The following is a 22,276-nucleotide window of genomic DNA, read 5'->3' on the forward strand; positions in this document are numbered from 1 at the left end:
TAGAGGCACGACAAGACACGCTGTTCAGGTAACGACAAGGCTTGGTAACGACTGGGTAACGTCTACGCAGCATATCATTCCGGCGCTCTCGAGTACTCCAAGCGGTCGCTTCTGCAGTTGGAGAGTCGCTCCGGGACGTGGCACGACTTCTAGCCGCATCTTCGTTGCGACGCTTCTCGAGTCGTGCAGCGCGTTCTTCCGGCGTCTCTTGAGCGCGTTGTTTCCTCCTCGCTTCGTTCTGTCATTGCTGCGTCTCTTTCGCAGTGTCTATAACGGCTAAATACACTGAGGGGAAGTGCACACACACACACACACACACACACACACACACACACACACACACACACACACACACGCATACACACACCCCGCGAGGCGCCACTTGCTCTAAACACGACCCTCTAGCGAGACGTGAGCACGAGCAAAAGAACACTAGAAACGCGATCCTACAAGCGAGAAATATGGTTGCTATCATTGCGTGATAGCTTTAGCTTTGTCGTTACATATTGAGCTGCTTAATTTGCATGCGGAGAGGCAGCAATATATACATCAGGCAACTTGCAGGTCTTCCATTTGCCGTGCTCTGTAAGCCCACTTATAGCAAGTCCTTGTGTAGCCGCACAGTGCCGCTCATACGAAAGAGCATGTACACAATAAAGAAATCTTTACATTGCACAGGAAAGAGAACATTTATTTTGCACAGACGCAAGAGCATCAAGCAATCAGTGGTGAATAGATCATTTAGAAGAATGATTAAATAATGGTAATAAAATACAATGGCTGCACAAACAACAAGCGACATCTTGCTCAGTGGCTATGGTGTTAGGCTGCTGAGCACGAGGTCGCGGGATCGAATCCCGGCCACGGCGGCCGCATTTCGATGGGGGCGAAATGCGAAAACACCCGTGTACTTAGATTTAGGTGCACGTTAAAGAACCCCAGGTGGTCGAAATTTCCGGAGTCCTCCACTACGGCGTGCCTCATAATCAGAAAGTGGTTTTGGCACGTAAAACCCCATAGTTTTTAACAAGCGACATCTCATATTTGCACGATAATTAGCAACATTTGGAATTTTCATACGGCAGGCACGAAAACATACAGATACAACATGACACATTAATTGTGCATGCTAACCATAAACAATAATCAGTTGACCTTTCCGGACGCCGCTACACCTGCATACAAAGTAATGAATTATTGCAAAAGGTGCGTTAATGTGCGTGCTCTAACTAAATCCCACTAGTATTTTGTGATGCAAACAGATCTTATAGTCACTATGCACAGCGTTTCCTTGTGGGCGCAGGTGTGATGAATGTTTGTAATGTTTGCAGGTGCTGGCCGAAATGACCATGACATGCCTGCCCTGCTGGAAGCCGTGAGAGATGTCATCGGGCCTGAAAATGCCATGCTTGTGAGCCTATCAGGCGGCATAGACGTAAACGAATGAGTACTCAGCAGCAACGGACATGGACAAGCTTCGTTTATAAGCCCTGTTGCGTATGAAATTCCAGCAATCCCTATAGCGGGCTTCATAATTATCTTGCAAATACGCTACGTAACGTCTTCTATATGACGTTTTACAAAACTTCAGGAGGCAGATTTACAAGCACAGACTGTGTAAGGTGGGCAGGCCACTGCTTGTGTTGCTGGTCCAAACAAGCTCTGATCCCGCCACTCATATTGCCACGCCCAGTAGAGGTGGAGTCATCGTGGTGTCAATGATGCCAGCAGATCCCAATAAAAATCTCGTATTAAATTATATTTGCCCCATGTACATTCATACATGCTACCTGTACATTATTATGAGCCACGTATAGAACCATGTTTGCTGCGTGTAGAACTAATTATGCTGGTGTCTATTCTTCTTGCCCTAATGGTATATTCATGTATGTATGTATGTATGTATGTATGTATGTATGTATGTATGTATGTATGTATGTATGTATGTATGTATGTATGTATGTATGTATGTATGTATGTATGTATGTATGTATGTATGTATGTACGTATGTATGTATGTATGTATGTATGTATGTATGTATGTATGTATGTATGTATGTGCTTGTGTGTTGCCATCTATGGCCCCAAGTAGATGACATTCAATCAACAAGCCAAAATAATAACATCATACACAATTGCTATAAGCTACTCACGTTTATACAAAGTAAAAAAATGTGCAAGAAGTGTTGGTAGGCATGACCACTAAAAACCATCTCCTATTTGCCCAGGGGCATCCCAGGCGAGCAGCAAGCACTGTCTTGCGATGGAGCTGTACCTGGCCCATCTGGACAAGCCATAAACAGTGACTCAACAGAGCACTACACAGATTTCACGGAATGCGTTCCTCATGATGTTGCTGATGCTGTCGACGAGAGCGCATTTTATACTGATGAAGTACCTGGTGACAAATTCGGGCCTGTTCCCCCGGCTGTTGATATGCCAGGGAGCCCACTTTCCTGAGACAGCGTACACTCACATAGAGACTACAGCCAAACAGCCACGGCAGCAAGTGATGAGGCTTTTTCCATTCACAGCAGTCACCAGCAACAAGACCTGAACGAGCCTGTTCCTACCAGCCAGAGCATTCAGCAGTAGCACCGCCGCACCAGTCAGAATCACACAGCAGCCGTCAGCAGCAGCAACACGGCAGCCTGTTGCCACGCCACGTTCTACTGCACGCCTATCAAAGCCAGTGCAGCAGGCCATGCACTTACAGGATCGGCAGAATGTTGAGCTGGAGGCAGCTGCCCTACAGAAGCAGAGAAGGGCAGCTGAGAAAGTACAAGCAACCACACAGACTGCAGCAGAGGCAGTAACGAAGATAGCACATGCAGCCGAACGTTTAATTAATGACTGATGAAGCTCTCTCAACAATTGAAAAATTTGGCTGCCTGGCTAATGCCCTTATAGCCTTGACACGTGCCTAAACGGAAGGTGCTAAAATAGATTTAGAGATTGCCAAGCAGCGCCAGAGCTCGCAAAATTTGCACTAAATGAAAAACAGGGTAATGAATACTAAGCTTAGCATCTTTGAGTTGTTAAGGTGTACATTTTGTTTGTTCTTGGTTTTGAGGTACAATTTCTGTAATTTCATTACATAGGTGTGTACTGTGCATTTAGATCAGAGTGTGTGGCATGCGTTTGACTGTGAGTGATTGTTTGATAGGAGTACAACAGAATTAACTGCAATAGGAACAGCAGCTTGGTTGGCTCAGCAGAAGGCAGCCATGAAACATACTTTCTTTAAAAGAAAACACATGCGGAGTGAGCTGGTGGAACAGCGTGCATCAATATTAGCATATATAATGCCATTCCTCGCACAAAAGCAATGATTTTACTACCAGATTCGGAGAATGATGCATTGCGACAATGAAAGGCGCTCATTTATTCATTATTTTCATTTATCCATTTTGTCTAGCTCGCCAGTATATGATGCGTTATAGCGCATTGATCACATTAGGTTGTGCGTACAGTTCTCTTATATATAGGTGCAGTTTCTAATTTATTAATTTCGAAGGCACAGACAACTAGGCGTCAACCACTTAAACGAGTTATGCCAAAGTGCAAATTGTACCTCGTTTCTCAGGAATGTGATATGTCTTGTGCTAAGCCTCCTGTTGTGGTAGTGCATGTTTAGCGTGCAATGTGTTTCGGCAGTTGCACCAATGCCACGATTAACTTTTTTTTTTTGCTCCTGTGTGCCAGTGTGGGTTCCTCAAATTGAAACATTTATGGCCCATTTCTACGTTATGTTCTAACACAACTTAAATGCACAGATGACTGATTAGCAGGCTTGTAGAACAAAGTCAATTCTGCTTGCCGATATTGCCGGAGGCTTCCAGTTTGTGCGTAAGGTGCTTTCAGATATTTCAAATCTTATTAAGCGCACGTACGTGCATCTATCTGTAACGTAATTCTTGTACAAAACCCAAAACCATTACTTATGTTTTCGTACTGTTTGATTTCTTGAGTCGTATTTGCACAGCGTGAAACATATTCTTTGTAAGATTGTAACCGCATACACTTTTGAATCTCACGAAGTGTATTTGTGTTGAGGCAGGTTGTAACTACGGTAAGAGGGCTAAGGGCTTGTGAAGCGTCCCCAAGCCTTTAGCTTTATGTCACCTGCAAATAAAAGCTTTGCCAAGTTGTGATACAGAATATTGGGGTGAGCTAGAGATGTGTTTACTGTAACATTTCTGATAGGCATGAAAACAACACCAAAACTGTAGCGTGCGGCAAAGTGCATAGGGAAACTAGGTTTCATTTCGCAAATTCGCATTTTCTGAGGTACTGTGTATTGTGGATGTTTTCATTTACTCATTAATCACATAATTCTATCATGCTAGTCACGCCTCTGTGTTGTTATTAATTGTAATACCGACAAGCTTGAGTTTTCGCACTTTGCATGTAATGCGTTTGAAGCTAATGTAGAATGTGCCATCATATGTTAACTTATACATTAACACACTTCTCTCCTGCCATTGTAGTGCCATGCTCCTGATGGAGCAAACCGCGAAGACAATAAATTATATGCGAAGACTGTTACGAGACAGTAGGCATTTCATTTTGTACAACAAAGGCAAGAAGCATGCGTGACATGTCATCGCTATTTCCAGTGCATTGTATGCTTTGCAACTGGAGTGTACCAGTTGGGACTCGGGAATATGTGCTTCCTGATTTTTCGTAGCTGGAAGGATAACAGGACTGCACATATGATTTAATAATGCCTCTTAGCTGAGATGGTAGTGCTGTCTGATTGGCGAGGTATGTCTACATTCACATTTTTACCGCTCACTTTCTATGAGGATTCCAATGCATGCAGTTGTACTCAGTGAGAAATATGCTGTTTTACCAGGGCACGGTGGATGGCATTGCCATCCTCGGTTCCAGAGTTTGGCACAGCCCCAACCTCTGGAGGCATCTGGCATGCTTCGTCACTGCGGCATGCATAGCGTTTTGTCACATTGTGCAGCACGCGGCATGCAACAATGATGGCTGGGCACCGGTCTGGAGCCATGCTCAGCTCTATGCAGGCAGTGAAATCGCTGCTTCAGCTGCCCTATGAACCTGTAAGAGTAGTTTACGGCAATGCTTTTGTACGACTGTTAATTTTGTGGTGTGTCTAAACAAACTACATGATAGCGACCACTACAGTCGTTCCATGCAAGCCCTGTGAAGTACATCAAGTGTAATTATCTGTCAAGCAGGTAAATGTATAACAAGTGATATTTTAGCTCGCTTATATCAGGGCAGAAAACGAAGCCAGTATGAGAGATGACGTGGCTAATTGGCCAGGCTCGGGCAGATACACTGCAGATAGCACAGACAGGATGGAACAGGTGAAAAGCAACGCCGACAGTACTCACTTGCTTGTGTTCACCTGTCTCATTATTTGTAGCTTGCCCTGAGCCAGCATGAGTACAACACTACACGAGTACAACGTGTACAGGAAGGAGGAGAAATGCAGCCTCAGTGCCGATTGCACAGTTTTCAATGGCAATGAAAATATTCACACATGCTAAAAGCCTATATGAATGCTCTTGGCTATAAGCTTACGTTGTACATAATTCGTTCGCATTTCATCACGTGAATGAGCATGTGACTGAAGAAAAACTTCATAAAATGGGGCACGACTGCCAAACATCGATTTCAAATTGGTTCTACTATTGCACATTCACTTAATGATAAACATCAACCACTGAACATAAATAGTGATAGCACGATTTCGGGTATAACTGTAACACGTGGGCAAATAAACCGTGTAAATAACATTTTCTGCAGGCATCTTTTTCTAGGCAATCTTATAAATGCGCTCGTACCATTGCATGGTAATGAGATGACAATATAATGATAAAATGGTTAGTAGTGTCTAGTTGCGTGCTTCATTTCACTTCTGCTAGCGGTGCACTGGGAGAAGCAAAATTTACACGTGAGACATTCTCGTATGCTGAATGCACGCTGACCTACCTTTCGACCGCTGCCCTTGTTGTGCCATGCGCTGCATTATAGCGCCTCTTCCCTGGAGTGTCTGGTGTCCGGAATGGGGTCATTAGCCATGGCCTACATGGGTATCCACTATCCCCCAACTAAAGGTCCGTGGCCACGCCCCTGTCGAAGTGTTTCGCGAGGCTGCTGTTGGCGAACATCCGCGCATCGTTGCTTCCACCTGGCCCTCTTGCGATGACGTCAATGATCCGGCAGTTGGTGTCAACGACGAGCTGAACATTGATAGAATGGTAGAAAAGCCGGTTGACATATGCATCCTCGTTCTCCTCGGGTTCCTGGATCCTTACGTGCGTGCCGTCTATTGCACCCACCCCGCAGGATAAGCCGCCCAGGATGGTTGCAATGTTGGCTTGTTGGTAATGCATCTTTAAGGGGAGTACGGTAGCGCGATTAAAAGATGGGACAAAAGAAGACACATAGGGACACACACAGCGTTGTGTGTGTCCGTATGTGTCATCTTTTCCGAATCAGAATCAGAATTTATTGTTAGAAGCTGGATCACATTACAAGTATTTAGTATGCAGGAGGAGGTCCCATAGTCAAAGACTGCATCGGGACCTCCTGTACAAGAATAGTTATGATAATTGACATCTCAAAGCAACAGTAGCATATAGTAAGGTATTATACAATGAAGAGGAAATGAAGGTTAACAGAGCAAAATACAGAATTCATTGCAAATAATAACAAGGTTTAGCTTATCTCACGGTAACATAAAGAATTGTATGTGAAGAAAATACCAGTAATTTATTTGCAAGAACAAAAACACAAAAAAGCAAGCAAAAAAGAACGGACAAAAATACGGTTACAGTAAATTTTCTCGTTAGTTTGACAATAATAAATGTATTTTGAGTTCCCTTTTTAATTGGCTTAAAGATCTTGTATTTTTCATAATGAGAAGAAGAGTGTTCCATACTGATATGGAAGTAAAGTCCACGGTTTGTTTACCGTAGTTAGTGCGGATTTGTGGTAAAAGAAAATTGGTATTCAATGCGAATCTCGTGGTACTATTAGTTGTCTCGTTAGATGGTGGAAATGTGATCGATGGTAGCTCATTATGTAGAAATCCGTAGAAAAAAAATACCTAGGTTGTACTTAGTGAGCCCAGAAATAGTAAGGATGTTATTCTCGTGTAATAAGGAAGTGGTATTAGAAAAACGTGAACTATAGGTAATTATTCTGATGGCTCGGTTCTGAATTGTTTGTAAAGACGTAATATGATAGATGCTGTCCCGTCTTTTAATCGCGCAACCGTACTCCCCTTGAAGAAGCCGCCCAGGCCATAGAAGTTGGTCTGCATCTCAGCCAGGTCGTTCGGTGAGGGCCAGTTGGTAAATAAAGGAGCATAAACAACTTTTGGTGCATTGCTATGTCATGCGGGATTACACTGGTACACCAGAGGACACATCAGAGCCTTCCTACACGTAGTACTGTACATATGGATGTAGCGCACAGCCCGACTGCCCCGCAAATGAGAAGTAGGCGTTTGCCGGGATCACGAGAAACTGCGTAGTTGCTGTGAAAAACGTGATTTTCGCAACCGCGTCTCCCGATCGCTACGTTTACAATTGTATGCCGACGCCTAATACTATTTTGTTGTTACATCGTTTTCTTGCATCGTGCGTTGTTTGTTTTCTAGCAGTGAAAATCGACAAAGCGCTTTTTCCGTGCTTTAATGTGCCACGCTTTCCTTGCGAAACTCCTGCCTGACAAGGACGCACGGAGGCAGCCGCTACATATGGTGCGGTGCCAAGTAAGAGCGGGGGATATGCCCAACAGCCGAAATGAAGCTATGAAAATCGCGAAGAGATAAAGCGAGGCTCACCGTATCCAAGTTGAGCTGTGGCGGAGAGAGAGCAAGAACAACTCGCCGAACGGTGCTGCTGGCCGTCGATTCGGGCACGTTGATGGTATCACCGGCCGTGATCAAAACACCACCGGTAGCGAAGAACTTCAGCGCGAGCACCAATTGTTGCTCAACGCTCAAGGCGTGGCTCCGACGAGTCGGATGTTGAAGATCGGCATGCAGGAGCTCGGCGACGTACGCGATGCTAGCGCGACCAAACCAGAAACGCCTCTGAAGCTCGTCTTCGTCGAACACTTCGAAGGTGCTCATGAGATCCCGGAACATACGTTCGCGGCGCATCAGGAGTTCGGCAATCAATTCGAGTCGAGCCAGCCGCCCGGCAGTCATGTTCGTACAGGGCGATAAAAATTGGAGCGTACAGCGCTGCCCCGACAGGTGGCGCGCAACTCGCCCACGCAACGTTGCTCCTCTCTCCGCTCACAGCATATGCTCACAGCGCGATTCCTAGGTGCAGCGTCTGATGCGGGACGCCTCTGACGTGATCGCTGCGCCGTAGCTCATCTGGTGGGAAAGCGTCCCCTGCGATGTGTGCCGGGCTGCTGGCGAGGAGTCATGCGTCTGCGTGGTGCTCCCAAGCGACATAGAGGACGATCCTATCGAGGCGTCAGCCGCATGATCGCGTCCGCCTTCATGGCAAGTCGTGGCCCGGCTGTCCATGCCGATCACGACGTTTGGCTCGCGTAGATCGTTTTTCCCTCTGAGACGCTGAGTTCTTTGGTTCGTACCCCTTGCTCAGGCGCACGTTTCGTCTTTGTGTGACTCAAGAGCATGCTGAGTGAATGAGTGGGCGGTGCGAACGGGGTGCAATAACGCTGTCGCGTTCCACTCTTGATGGCGAAGCTTAAGCGTCCTCCAGTATTTTTGATCCCGGCAGGCGGTACCATCAACATGCACGAATCGACGGCCAGCCGCACCGTTCGGCGAGTTGCTCTTGATCTCGTCCGCCACTGCTCAACTTGGATACGGTGAGCCTCGATTTATCGCTTCGCGATTTTCATAGGTCTGTTTCGGCTGTTGCACATATCTCCCGTTCTATATTAGTACGGCACCATACGTAGCGGCTGTCTCCGTGCTTCCTTGTGAGGCAGGAAGTTACGCAAGGAAAATATGGTACACAAAAGTACGAAAAAAGCGCTGGATAGCAGTTGTTAATTTTGACTGCAAGAAAACAAGCAGCGCACAATGCAAGGAAACGATGTAACAAAAATATTGTTACACGTCTGGATACAATCGTAAACGCCGCGACGCGGTTCAGAAAATCACGTTTTTGACAGCAACTACCCAGTTTGCCGTGATGCCGGCAAACGCATACTTTTCACTTGCGGGGCTGTGGGGCTGTGCGCTACATCCGTATGTAGAGCACTACGTGTAGGAAGGCTCGGATATGTCCTCAGGTGCAAGAGTGTAATCCCTCATGATATCGCAATGCAACAAATGTTGTTTTTGCTCCTCTATTTGCCAGCTGGCCCTTACCGAACGAGCTCGCTGTGGTGCAGGCGAACCTCTACGGCCTGGGCGGCTTCCCCTGCAGTGTGGGTGCGATAGTCGGAACGCACATAAGGATCCAGTCAACAGAGCAGAACGAGGAGGCGTATGTCAACCGGCACTTCTACCGTTCTATCGATGTTTAGCTCGTCGTGGACACCTACTGCCGTATCCTTGACGTCGTCGAAAAATGGCCAGGTGGAAGCAACGACGCGCGGATGTTCGCCAACAGCAGCCTGGCGAAACACTTCGACAGGGGCGTGGACACGGGCCTTTAGTTGGACACCAGGCCACCAGACACTCCAGGGAAGAGGTGCTATAATGCAGCGCATGGCACAACAAGGGCAGTGGTCGAAAGGTACGTAAGCGTGCATTCAGCATACGAGAATGTCTCACGTGTAAATTTTGCTTCTCCCAGTGCACAGCTAGCAGAAGTGAAATGAAGCACGCAACCAGACACTACTAACCATTTTAGCATTATATTGCCATGTCATTACCATGCAATGGTACGAGTGCATTCACAAGATTGACTAAAAAGAATTCCTGCAGAAAATGTTATTTAAACGCTTTAGTTGCCCTCGTGTTACAGTTATGCCCGAAATTGTGTTATCCCTTTTTATGTTCCGTGGTTGATGTTTATCATTAAGTCAATGTGCAATAGTAGAACCAATTTGAAATCGATGTTTTGCAGTCGTTCCCCATTTTAAGAAGTTTTTCTTCAGTCACTTGGTCATTCACATGAAATGCGGATGAATTATGTACAGCGTAAGCTTATAGCCCAGAGCATTCACGTAGGCTTTTTGCATGTGTGAATCTTCTCACTGCCATTGAAAACCCTGCAGTTGTAACTGAGGCTGTGCCTCTCCTCTTTCCTGTACATTTTCATAGCAGCGTTATACTCATGCTGACTCAGGGCAAGCTACAAAGAACGAGACCGGTGAACACAAGTGAGTGAACACTGTCGGCGTAGATTTTCACCTGTTTCTACCTGTCCGTGCTATCTGCAGTGTATCTGCTCGAGCCTGGCCTATTAGCCACATGATCTCTTATACTGGCTGCAATTGCTGCCCTGATATAAACGAGCTGAAATATCACTTGGTATACCTTTACCAGATTGACAGATAATTATACCTAGCCTCACAGGGTTTGCATGGAATGGGTGTGGCGGTCCGTATCATGCAGCATCTTGATACACGTCACAAGATTAGCAGTTCTACAAGAGCATTGCCGTAAACTACTCTTACAGGTCCGTACGGCTGCTGAAGCGGCGATTTAACTGCATGTGTGTAGAGCTGCGCGTGGCTCCAGACCGGTGCCCAGCCATCATTGTTGCATGCTGCATGCTGCACAATGAGGCCAAACGCTTTACACGCCGCAGTGACGAAGCATGCCAGCTGCCTCCAGAGGTTGGGGCTGTGCGAAACTCTGGAAAAGAGGATGGCAACGTCATCCGCCATGCCCTGGTACAACAGCTTTTTGTCACTGTGAGTACAACTGCATGCATTGAAATCCCGATGTAAAATGAGCGGTGAGAATGTTAAAGTAAATCTACCTCGCCAATCAGACAGCACTAGCATCTCGGTTAAGGGGCATTATGAAATCACATGTGCAGTCCTGTTATCCCTGGAGCTACGGATAATCAGGAAGCACAGATTCCTGAGTCCCAAATGGTACAAACCAGTTACAGGACGTACAATGCACTGGAAATAGTGACGACGTGTCATGTTCGCTCCTTGCCTTTGTTGTACGAAATAAAATGTCCATGTCTCGTAAGAGTCCTCACATATAAGTTATTGTCTTTGTGGTTTACTCCGTTAGGATCATGACACTACAATGGCAGCAGAGAAGTGGGTTAGTGTAAAAGTGAACAAATGACTGCACATTACACATGACCTTCAAAAACATTACATGTACACTGCCAAAACTCAAGCTTGTTGGTATTAGAATTATTAACTGCACAGAGGCGTAACTACCATGATAGAATTATGTCAGTAATGAGTAAATGGAAACATCCAGAATACACAGTACCTCAGGAAATGCGCATTTGCGAAAGGAGACCTAGTTTCTCTGTGCACTTTCCGCATGCTAAACTTTGGTTTTGTTTTCATGCATATCAAAAATATTATAGTAAACACATCTGCTGACTGCTGTGAATGGACATGACAGCTGTGAATGGAAACAGCTTTATCACCTGCTGCCCTGGCTGTCTGGCTGTACTCTATGACTGTACGCTGTCTCAGGAAAGTGGGCTCCCTGGCATAAACAGCCGGGGAAACAGGGCCGAATTCGTCACCAGGTACTTCATCAGCATAAAATGCGCTCTCGTCGACAGCATCAGGAACGTCATGAGGAATTCCGGGAAATTTGTGTAGTGCTCCGTTGGGTCACTGTTTATGGCTTTTAGTCCAGATGGCCCAGATACAGCTTCTTGGCTTGACAGTGGCTGCTGCTCGCCAGAGATGGCCCTGTGCAGATAGGACATGTTTTTTTAGTGGTCATGTCTACCAACACTTTTTGCACTTTTTTACTTTGTATAAACGTGAGTTGCTTGTAACAATGGTGTATGATGTTATTACTTGGGCCTGCTGATTGAATGTCATACGCTTGGGGTCAAAGATGGCAATACACAAACACATACAAGGCACACATGAATCTACAATTAAGGCACGAAGAATGGACACCATTCACATTTAGTTCTACACGCAGCAAATATGGTTCTGTACGTGGCTCATAAGAATATACATGTGGCACGTATTAATGAATACGGGGCCCATATAATTTAATGCAAGATTTTTTGATAGAGATCTGCTGGCATCATTGCCATCAGGATGACACCACCTCTACTGGGCGTGGCAACTTGAGTGGCGGCATCACAACCTGTTTGGACCAGCAAGACAAGCAGCGGCCTGCACACTTTACACAGACTGTGCTTGTAAACCAGCCATCTGGAGTTTCGTAAAACTTCATATAGAAGAAGTTACATAGTGTATTTGCAATTATGGAGACTGCTATAGTGATTGCTGGAATGTCATGCGCAACAGAGCTTATAAAGGCAGAACCATGTCCGTTGCTGCTCAGTACTCACTCGCTCACGTCTATGTCGCTTGATAGGCTCACACGCATGGGATTTTCAGGGCCGATGACGTCTCTGACGGCCCCCAGCAGGGCAGGTATGTCATGGTCATTTAGGCCAGTACCTGCAAACATTCCAAACATTCATCGCACCTGCGCCCACAAGAAAACGCTGTGCGTAGCGACTATAAGATCTGTTTGCCTCACAAAATACTAGTGGGATTTAGTTAGAGCACGCACATTAACGCACCTTTTGCAATAATTCATTATTTTCTATGCAGCTGTAGCGGTGTCAGAAAAGAAATTCATTATTGCCTGTAATTAGTACGCACAGCGCACGTTTTATCTGTATGGTATATGCCTGCCATGTCAAAGTTGCAAATGTTGCTAATTATTATGGGATTATGAGATGTCACATGTTGCTTGAGCAGCCGTTGTATTTTATTAATGTAAGGAGGTTTATTGAACGAGTCCAACAGGTGGTAGCTCGGAACAGCACGTCGGGAGAACAAGATGGTGGTGTTAGAGTGCCGATCTCGTGCCCTCCACTCTTGATGGTGATCGGGATGTCATTATCTGCCTTTCTTCATTACATTAGTATTATTTAATCTTTCTTCTAAATTACCTGTTCAGCACTGATTGCTTGATGCTCTTGCTTCTATACAAAATAAATGTTCCCTTTACTTTGTAATGCAAAGGTGTCTATTTTGTATGCGCTCTTTCGTATGAGCAATGCTGTGCGAGTACAAAAGAAGTTGACAGAAGTGTGCTTACAGAGCATGGCAAATGGAACACAAGCAACTTGCCTTATGTATATATTGCTGCCTATCCACATGCAAATTAAGCATTCGAATAATAAACAGCAAAGCTAAAGGTTACAGGAAGTGATAGCAATCATATTTCCCGCTGGTAGGATGGTGTTTCTAGTGCCATTCTCTTTTTAGAGCGAAAGCGTTACTGGCCGCGAAATCGCCATTTCGCCGTGGCGGTGCTCCGAGGAGGCACATGAGGTCACAACGCGTGCCTCGCCCAACAGCCTCTCAATATTTTTCAAGGGCTCTCCATCGGCCGCGTGACGTCACGCCATGTGACCGTGTCGGCGCTGCGCTCCGCGATTTCAAAGCGTTGCGCCCGTTTGCACTGCATTTAGGGCACTTAGCTGCTAAGAAGTTCCAAACTGTCTTACACAGTGATTTGTTCATTTTTCTTTCGTGGTTACCGCAAAAATAAAATGGAGTAGTTTGTGCAAGCCTAATACTGTTTTTTATCTGCTTTATTTATAACTAGTTTCTTTATTACAGGACACATCTTATACTGAAAAATATTCCCACTTTGAGCTCGTAATTTAGTTTTTTTTCCCGTACAACTTTAACCATTTTCACATGCTCTGCGACGATAATATATTGCGCATTCTGGAAGTTTGTAGAAAATATCCTGCTTCGCTTTTAACATTTTTGCATTCAGATATAATGGCGTGCACTCACAGTAATGTTGAGATGTCAGAGTTAAACCATATGCTTTAATGGGGCCAGATGCTATTACGGCACGCCATATAAGCCTTTGCGTGCACAAGTGAAGCTTTGTGTAGCTATTTCAATATGTAGCATTCACTTTTTCTTCAGCGTTGCTGCTTTCCGGGCTGCTGTCTTCTGCTGCGGATTGTCTTAGTCTCATTTCATTTCTTAGTTAGCAGAAGTTGCTTAAAACTACATTGGCTGCAACGCGAACTACCAAGTGCAAGAGAGTTTGTGTGGTATGACCATTCTCGCATGTCTCAACGTCTGGTTCTTCCATGAGAGAAATTGTCTGCGAACTCACAACACAACGCTGATTAGCACAGGAGAGAAAACCTTTCGCGTTGGCTGCGAAAGACTTCTCTGCAACTAATTTAGTCATCAGTACCATATGCACTGTGCATGGCTGCTGAAATTTCAGGCCTTTTCTTGATAGGTTAGCTATCATGGCTGTGTTTTCCGCTTCAATCTCATGGTTTTCAATAACCAGTGTGCCGAAGCAAATGGAACATGAACGCTTCTTTCAAGCAACAAGGGCAGCCTATCCTGCAATGTAAACAATGGCATCCATATCGGAGTGGGCGCGTTCAATATCGTCGTCACTGACAGCCACGGAAAAGCTGCATCCCACAAGAACTTCACTGACGCCTTCACACTCGGTTTCGTCACGTGGAAATGCCAAAAGTTTTTGAAGACGAAGCTTTTTCTCACATTTGTAGAGTTGACGCACTGAAGTGTGGTACTGTGCTCCTGCTAGTTGGCGGTAACGGCCAAACCGGTCTTCTAGCGCGTCCGTCTGAAACTTAGCCAGCAAGACGTACTTAAAGGGCAGTTCCTCCAAGCAGTACAGCGAGAGTTCAACCAGGTAATAGCACGCCAGTCGCAAAGCACTGTGCCTCTCTTTCGTCAGCGAGCCACTGCTGGCGCCAATTCGTGTTCAAACGTCCAGCCAGTCGACAACTGCACTCCAGAAGGTGAACTGTGTGTCGTCTACAGACCTTACAGGATATTGCATGCTGTCCCTAAGCCCATGGCCTCTGCAAGGGTTTCTAGCATTGACTGTTCGCCACCATGTGAGGATAATGTAAATGAAAAGAGCGGTCGACTGAGCTTCAGCAATCTTGAACGCGGAACCATGTGTTCTAAGTGCCTTTGACACGAACTCATTCATGACATCCAGGATGAGTTTTAAATTTTGCCGCTACAGAGAGGTTGGATGCAAGGCTTTTGCATTCAATCTGTAGCCAGCCTTTACAAGCGATGATTTCTCTGCAGAATAAAGCTGCCGCACAGCTGCAAAAGAAGCAGCTTTCATACGAGGAGGCCCTTCAGGCATGCTTCCACTCGTCTACTTCAGGGAAATAGAGATATGTTCCGTGGTTTTTCTAGTTGATACAGTTGTTCCTGACGGACTTCAATGCACAGGATCTACAGCGTAGAAAAGAGGACGATAGTTGTCTGCTGGATGGGGATAGACAATGCTCATTTGAGGACATGCAGCAAATAAGGACATCATCTTGTGTTTCAAAGCATTGTTGTCTCTTACTACAGCGATAACTTTAAGGCCAATTTTCTCAACATTTAGGATTATGTTTTTGGCATGCTCGTGCAAAATTTCTGAACTCATTTTGCTCACAGGCAGTAGGTGAATGATTTCCTTATTTGCAGAAAGGAGCGACTGTACCATGAACACATGAGCTGTTGTGGCGGGTTCTGTGGAATGAACCGATCCTACTATTGTGCCTCCTTTGTATTCGAAGTATGGTTTTATGTGGATCTTATCAACCATCAGGGTGACGGTGTTTTTATGGCCTTGCTTTGACTTCACTCGTTCTCGGATGTAGGAAAGGTAGCGCGTTTGGTTTCGCTCTAGCAGAGAGCCAGCTTTGCAATTTGAGCAAACACGCCGGAGTGCGGAAGGATGGGGTAAAATCATTCGTCATGCAGCTCTTGTGAAGTGATATGCGTGAGGATAACTTGAATGTATAATACTTGCGAATGCCAGTAGTTCTGGACTATACACATGCTGCTTCGAAAGAAGAAGTCCTATCTGCTCAACCAGAAACTTCACGAAAGCAGATTGTTCTTTCGGCGTATCACTGCCCTCAGTGACGTCCGCAAGAAGTGAACTCACTAAGTGCAATACTTTAGTTTCATTCGACTCTTTCGTCACTCCACGTATATCATGCAAGTGTTTCTCGATCTCCTCTAGCGACAAGGACAGACTGGAGGTGTCACATGCTTGAATTTGCACAGTGCTGCCCCAAGGAAGCGACTAAAGCTTCACTCCGTTCAGCAAAACGGTATATGATACATCTGGGAGAAATATCAAGGGCGCATTTCACATCAGGTGAAGGATCGTTCTCAATGAGAAGAAACGTAACGCCCTGTTCATCGACAGAAACAGTCCAAAATGTTGTGTTGCAAATTCCAGACAGCTAAGCTTTCAGTTCCTCCTATGATGAAACTCTGTTTCTTTTCTGTTCAAGTCAGTAGATTCAAGCGATCTTCTCACAGCCTCCTGCGGAGCAGCATTTTTCTTCTTGCTTTTTTGGCGTCTGGCGATTGACTACGTGCTGGCGTTGAGGAAAAGTATTTTGGACAGTTTGGGAACAGAGAAGGCACAACATACTTCTTCAACTGCAGTCTATCACGGTTCACCTCTATTGTTCTTCCTGTCTGCGCACCTCGATGAGAAAACGTCATGATGAAGTCATCTGCATGCAAGTGTAGCTCACATACCTGCGTGAGAAAATGAAATGACGCAAGGCCATTCGTTAGAACTGTCTAGTGCAGAAACGCTAAGCAGAAGGCATCTTAAGAGTGTGGGCGTTTTCCACATTTCCCACGCAAACAGGCAAAAATTGCAGCACGCAGAAGAGGCGTAATTTATACTAATGATGATAATCAAGGTATACGAGCTAAAATGTGAGAATGACGTTCATTCGAGCGTCCCCAAAGGTGTTATTATTCGTGTACAGATGTACGCACAGTCCAGTGCTCATCCGCGGAAAGAAATGCCTGCTGACCAGTCCGTACTTATAATGCTCTCACTGACTACGAAGGGTACTTTCCATTCTTGGAGCCACAGCCCTTAACAATAGCAACAGCTCATAACTAAAAAAATTTCCCTGAAGCAAAGCTTCAGTGCCTTACCCTCGAATGCGCTGTAGGTGTGAAATCCTTCAGTGGAATGTGCTTCGTATCTTGGAAAGCAGTAAAAGCGCATTTCTGGGTCATTGTCATAGTTTCCACGGCACCTGGGAACACAGCACCGGCCCACGTTTCACGAAGTTACACTCGCGGAACCAAGGCAGGCATTCAGCGATGAACTCCGGGTGAACTTCCCATTCCTACGATAGTACACCTATGCACTCCACAAAAGGAGCAGCCACACGGAAAAGATATTGTAGACGTTGCAGAGGTTGTCTTTAAACACAAGTAAACACAATACTTGTCTACAAAGACAGGAACTTGTATTGCATTAGGACCGTTGCACGGCGAAGAGGTGGCAGCCACTGACTTCACTGATGCTGCTAGCGAGTCAATGAACTAGACGCTGGTTGAGGCGCCGGCAGCGCTCAAGCTCACTGCGCGCGCTCCACGCGCGTTCGTGGCGAACGCGGGAACATGGACGGCGTCGGCCTTGGCGTTGGTGCTGCCTCTTGCGGGAATGGTCATGCCGGTCGAGCAGCCGGACACATGGTTTGACGTAGCGCGTGTGGAAAGTAGGGTTGGGAGAGGCCTTAAGAATATTGAGAGGCTGTTGTTGCCTCTCGCTCTCTACTCACTACTTCGCATGCGCCACTAGTAGCACCGAGCCACAGGTTCTCCGCCGCTGCGCAGCGCCGCGCCTTTCCGCCGCCGCCGTTTGATATGACGCCACATCGCGCTCCTCGTCGTTGCGCTCGCCTCGGCTCGCTTCGCCAGCTACGTCGCATGCCTGACAACATGTCGGAGGATTGAAAAGGAGAGCTCGCGTGCGCCGCAACCACAGTTGTGGCGGCAATATGGACGGCGACAATTCTAGTAAGCAGAAGGAGGCCTGGAATCGGCATTGGAACGAGATAAAGAGGAAACGAATCACACAGGAAACAGACGAACAGCGCGCCGAACGACTGGCTAAACGCCACATCATAGCTAGACAACTAGACTAACCTGGACTTTGCAATCAAGATTAACCAAGGCTAACCATGGTATGCCTTCGCTTTCGCTACGTATATCCTGGCCCAGCCGAGCTAAGCAACTGCCAATTTTTTTTTTCTTTTCGTGCCGTGCATCGGGCTAGAGCGTCGTGCGCACGACAGCTTGACACACTTGCCTTTTTCACGCCTTGCTAAGACATCCTGCATATTTACGGTGGCGGTGATCGACGCGCCGAAGCCGCATTTCTTGCCATTAGCGGGTCATGTTCTCGTGTGACGGGAGTGACGAGGGCACGACGAAGGGCCGTGCTACGCGGAATCTGGGAAGGCTATCATATTAGGGTCGCGATTTTGTGGCGATGCGGGCCCGGTCGGACCATCGAACGCGGCAACTCAGGAACGCGAAAAGCGCCGGAAAGCATTAGAATCGGGAAAAGGCACCGCCACAAAATCGCAGCCTACGCAATTATTTACGGAGAGTGTTTTACTCTAGCTAACCGTTTTCATACAAAAAAAAAAAACATTGCGTCTATTTACTATCACCGTCCATAGTTCTGATATGTTGAAAACTTACAAGACTGGTAACCTTCCAAGTGCACGACTATTTTACTTCAACAAAAGGAGTTATTAAGCTTATTACTCACCAGTTTCACGCTCGTGCTGGCGAACTCGCTGCAGTGCTGCTTTGAACTGCTGATTCACGTTTCGCAATTTTTTTTTGCATTCTTGTACACGTCGGCGGATCCTGTGTTTCGAATTGAGAACGTCAGTTGCAGCTGCTCATGTAAGTTCCCGCTTTTTCTTGTCAACGCGGTATTCAATTTACGAAACAATGGGGCTCTTCGCACGCCTATCAGGTGAATCAAATCAAATTTCTCGTCTTCCGTTCAGTGTTGACTTATAATACGCTTAGTTGCAGGCTCGCTGTCCAGGCTGCTCGTTTCTAACGCATGGGAAGCGTTCACAGAAACCGCGTTGTCTTGCCGGATGTTTAAATCAGGCGACGGCTACCGATCGGTTAGTTCCAAGCGATATGGACATCGCGACCGAGTTCGGCCCGTTCCCCATCTCATTCCCTGTCGGTGGCAAAAAGCGCCGAGGTACTAAAAGTACCTACCCTCTCATTAAGACTGGATTTCATTCTTGTTGGTTCCTGCGAGAGCACTACTGCGCCGGGAAGTCCATTTTTAGTTTAGGTGAGGATAAGAAGAGATTCGGATTTAGGTCTATACTTAGAGGCCCGCGTTAGCGAAAAACGTGAAAAACTAGTGAAAAACGTAGACGGGACACGAGACGAGAAGACAACACCACAAGCGCTGCCGAAATAAGCGCGCCGCCTTACGCGGGCTTATTTCCTCAAGTCAGGACGTACCTTTAGCCTGATTTCTTGGCGCCGTAGACAAACACGCTCAAACCTTGACTTTTCCGTTCCTCCCCGGTTTTGGTAAGAGGCAAAGCTCCCGCTTAGGCGATCGCATGTGCAGTTTGCCGGCACTGGAATGCCGGCTACGTTAGGTGAGAACAGAAGCCCGTGCCACTTACGTTGCATTTTCGTCGCTTTCAAGCGGCTGGCGATCTCGTCGGCCACGGCGCGCATCAGCTCGTCGTTGTAGTCGCTCTTTGGCGCGTACACAATGTGCGACACTACGGGCGGCTTGAAAGCGAAGCTCACATTTGTCGTAGCGAAGTCCTTGCTGAGTGGCGTAGGCTGTTTATGCTCAAACGTCGTAGAGGAAAAACAGTAACCTGCAAATAGAACCGCCACCCCCAAGCTCATGGCGCTCCTGCTCCTCTGCACGCAGAGCGTGCGCCATAAGAAAGTCTTCACGTTGCCTAACATCGAGCAATGTTGGTTCTGGGCGTGACTGAGGACAGGCACTGGCAGTGCTGACGACAAAGATGCCGACCAGGACTCAGGCTGGCCTGTCCTGAAAGGAAGCGGTTAAAGGACTGTTGAAGTCACCAGGGCGCGCGCGCTGTCGCGCTTCGAATGTATATTTACGGCTGCTCGGGATAACATACGATGCACTGAAATTCAAATAGAATACGATAAACGTTCTCTGTTCTTTTACATCAAGGAGTTGCCGCATTCTGTTTCCTTTAGAACATAGTTTATGCTGCTCCGCTGCACAAGACTAAGATTTGATATGCTGACGAGGCAGTGTTCGCGACCCTTGGGTCATTGCTCAGCAGCAGGCGCAGGTCAAGCCCGAACATTCAAATGTAGGCTAAAACTGCGGAACAAAAAGGAGGACAAGCTGGAAGGAACTCACAATATACCACAAGCGCACGCCGCCAACTTATTTTCTTCGTAATCAAAGCACAGGCTATTTCAAGCAAAGCGGCGAGAAAGCAATCGAACACGTTCTTTTTCATTGTTCTCGATACAGCGCACATAGGCCGTCACTGGGGAGCACAGTGGCGCGGCTTGACAACAGGTCGTTTTCGGAACTGGCAGTCCTAGAACGCAGACCTATACCGTCGTCACACCACAAGACAGTGAAGCTAATCTTGAAATTTTTTGGTTCGACTGGCCTATTCGAGAGACCAATTCCCATGGATGTTCACGACGTTCCATACATTTCGTGCCCGTTAGTTTGCCTTTTGTCACCGCTGTTCTTTCCGTCTTTCGTTTCCCCTTACCCTTCCACCAGTGCAGGGCACCAAACAAGAATCTCACCGGGTTAACCTCCTTGCCTTTCCCATCCCGTTTATCTCACTCTCATGCAAGGGCAACATCCTCACTCGCACTTGTGCAGATGACATGAAAGCATCCTGCAGACAAACTGTGTAACACAGCTTGCACCTAGTAAACATCAGGGAAAAAACGTAGTGCCACTCTGTGAAGAAGTGCGACCAGCAAAGCTGCTTTGCGTTCTTATATATATATATATATATATATATATATATATATGTGTGGATTGCAATCATTAGCACATACATCGTAATCCACCCTAATTCCCACTAATCTGCGCTAATCTATGTTCATTTACCCTGGTCCTCATTAATCCGCCTTCATACCCCTTCATCCACCTTAGTTCACCTTAATCCACCATAGTGCGCTCTAATCCACCTTATTCTAGCCTAATATACTTTAATCCTCCTTCATTCACTTTAATCGACATGAATCCACTCTAGCCCTCTATTGCAGCTTAATCCTCCTCCATTCACCCTAATCCATATTAGTCGACTTTCATCCACACTAATCCACCTTAATCAATCGTAATCCTCCTTAATAAACATTAATCCACCCTAATAGACCTTAATGAGCCTGAATCCATCTTAGCCCACCTTAATCCGCCCTAATCTCCTCATTTTTACTTCATCCACAATAATGGTGGGTACACTACCTCTGCCGTGGGTCGGCCCAGTATTGCGCTGTGTTCGGAATGGGCCCACTCTTTTCTCTGTCGGCGCGACTTAGCCGTATACAGTTTTACTGTAAAAATTGCGAGGATGCTCAAGCATCGCCTTTAAGAGTTGAACTCGATAGAACAAAAAGATCCCTGATAGCTTTTTACGCTTTGTGGCAACTGCAGCTTATGTAACCACAATGTTTACCGCAGAACGCTGGCGGCGAACGATATGCACAAAGGCGAGCTTTCTGGTAGAAACGCGGCCCCTTCTCTGAGTCGATCTCCTGTTATTGTTTCGCACGTTTAATATTTCAGTCTCAGATGTAACATAAAATGTATGCGCTGTGGTTTTTTTAATGCGGTAGCGTTGAGGAACGCGTGTCGCAGAAAATGCGCCATCGGCGTTGGCGTCCAGCGTCGGCGTAGGACGTCGCTTCGACAAAAAGAATTTCAAACCAAATTCCGAACCACGCTCACCCAACCACTCTTTTACCAGCAAAGTTGCTCATATCTTGCGTTTCACTGTTTACACAGGTATTTCAAAGAATTTTGAGGATGGCACCCCAAAAACAAATTTAATGAAAAAAATATACCGACAGTGCATGTCCATTATGTCAGCTCTTCTGAGACTGAAATATTAAAAGTGCGAAACAAAAGCAGGAGATCGACACACGCAAGGGGCCGCGTTTCTACCAGCAAGTTAGCTTTCGTGCATAGCATTCACAGACGGCGTTTCCTAAAACCACTATACCTTCGGAAAAGTACCGTGATCTGTTGAACTATGCCACTTCTCTCTCTCTCTCTCTCTTGTATCTGTGATTGGACGAGTGC

General features: G+C 46.4%; 1 pseudogene; it reads right to left on the reverse strand.

Moving 5' to 3' along the window:
• Positions 1-2,710: 2,710 nt before the first annotated feature.
• Positions 2,711-8,200, reverse strand: LOC126518179 (putative nuclease HARBI1; annotated as a pseudogene).
• Positions 8,201-22,276: the final 14,076 nt, after the last annotated feature.

Source organism: Dermacentor andersoni, chromosome 11, assembly GCF_023375885.2.
Source record: "Dermacentor andersoni chromosome 11, qqDerAnde1_hic_scaffold, whole genome shotgun sequence".
Taxonomy (NCBI): domain Eukaryota; kingdom Metazoa; phylum Arthropoda; class Arachnida; order Ixodida; family Ixodidae; genus Dermacentor; species Dermacentor andersoni.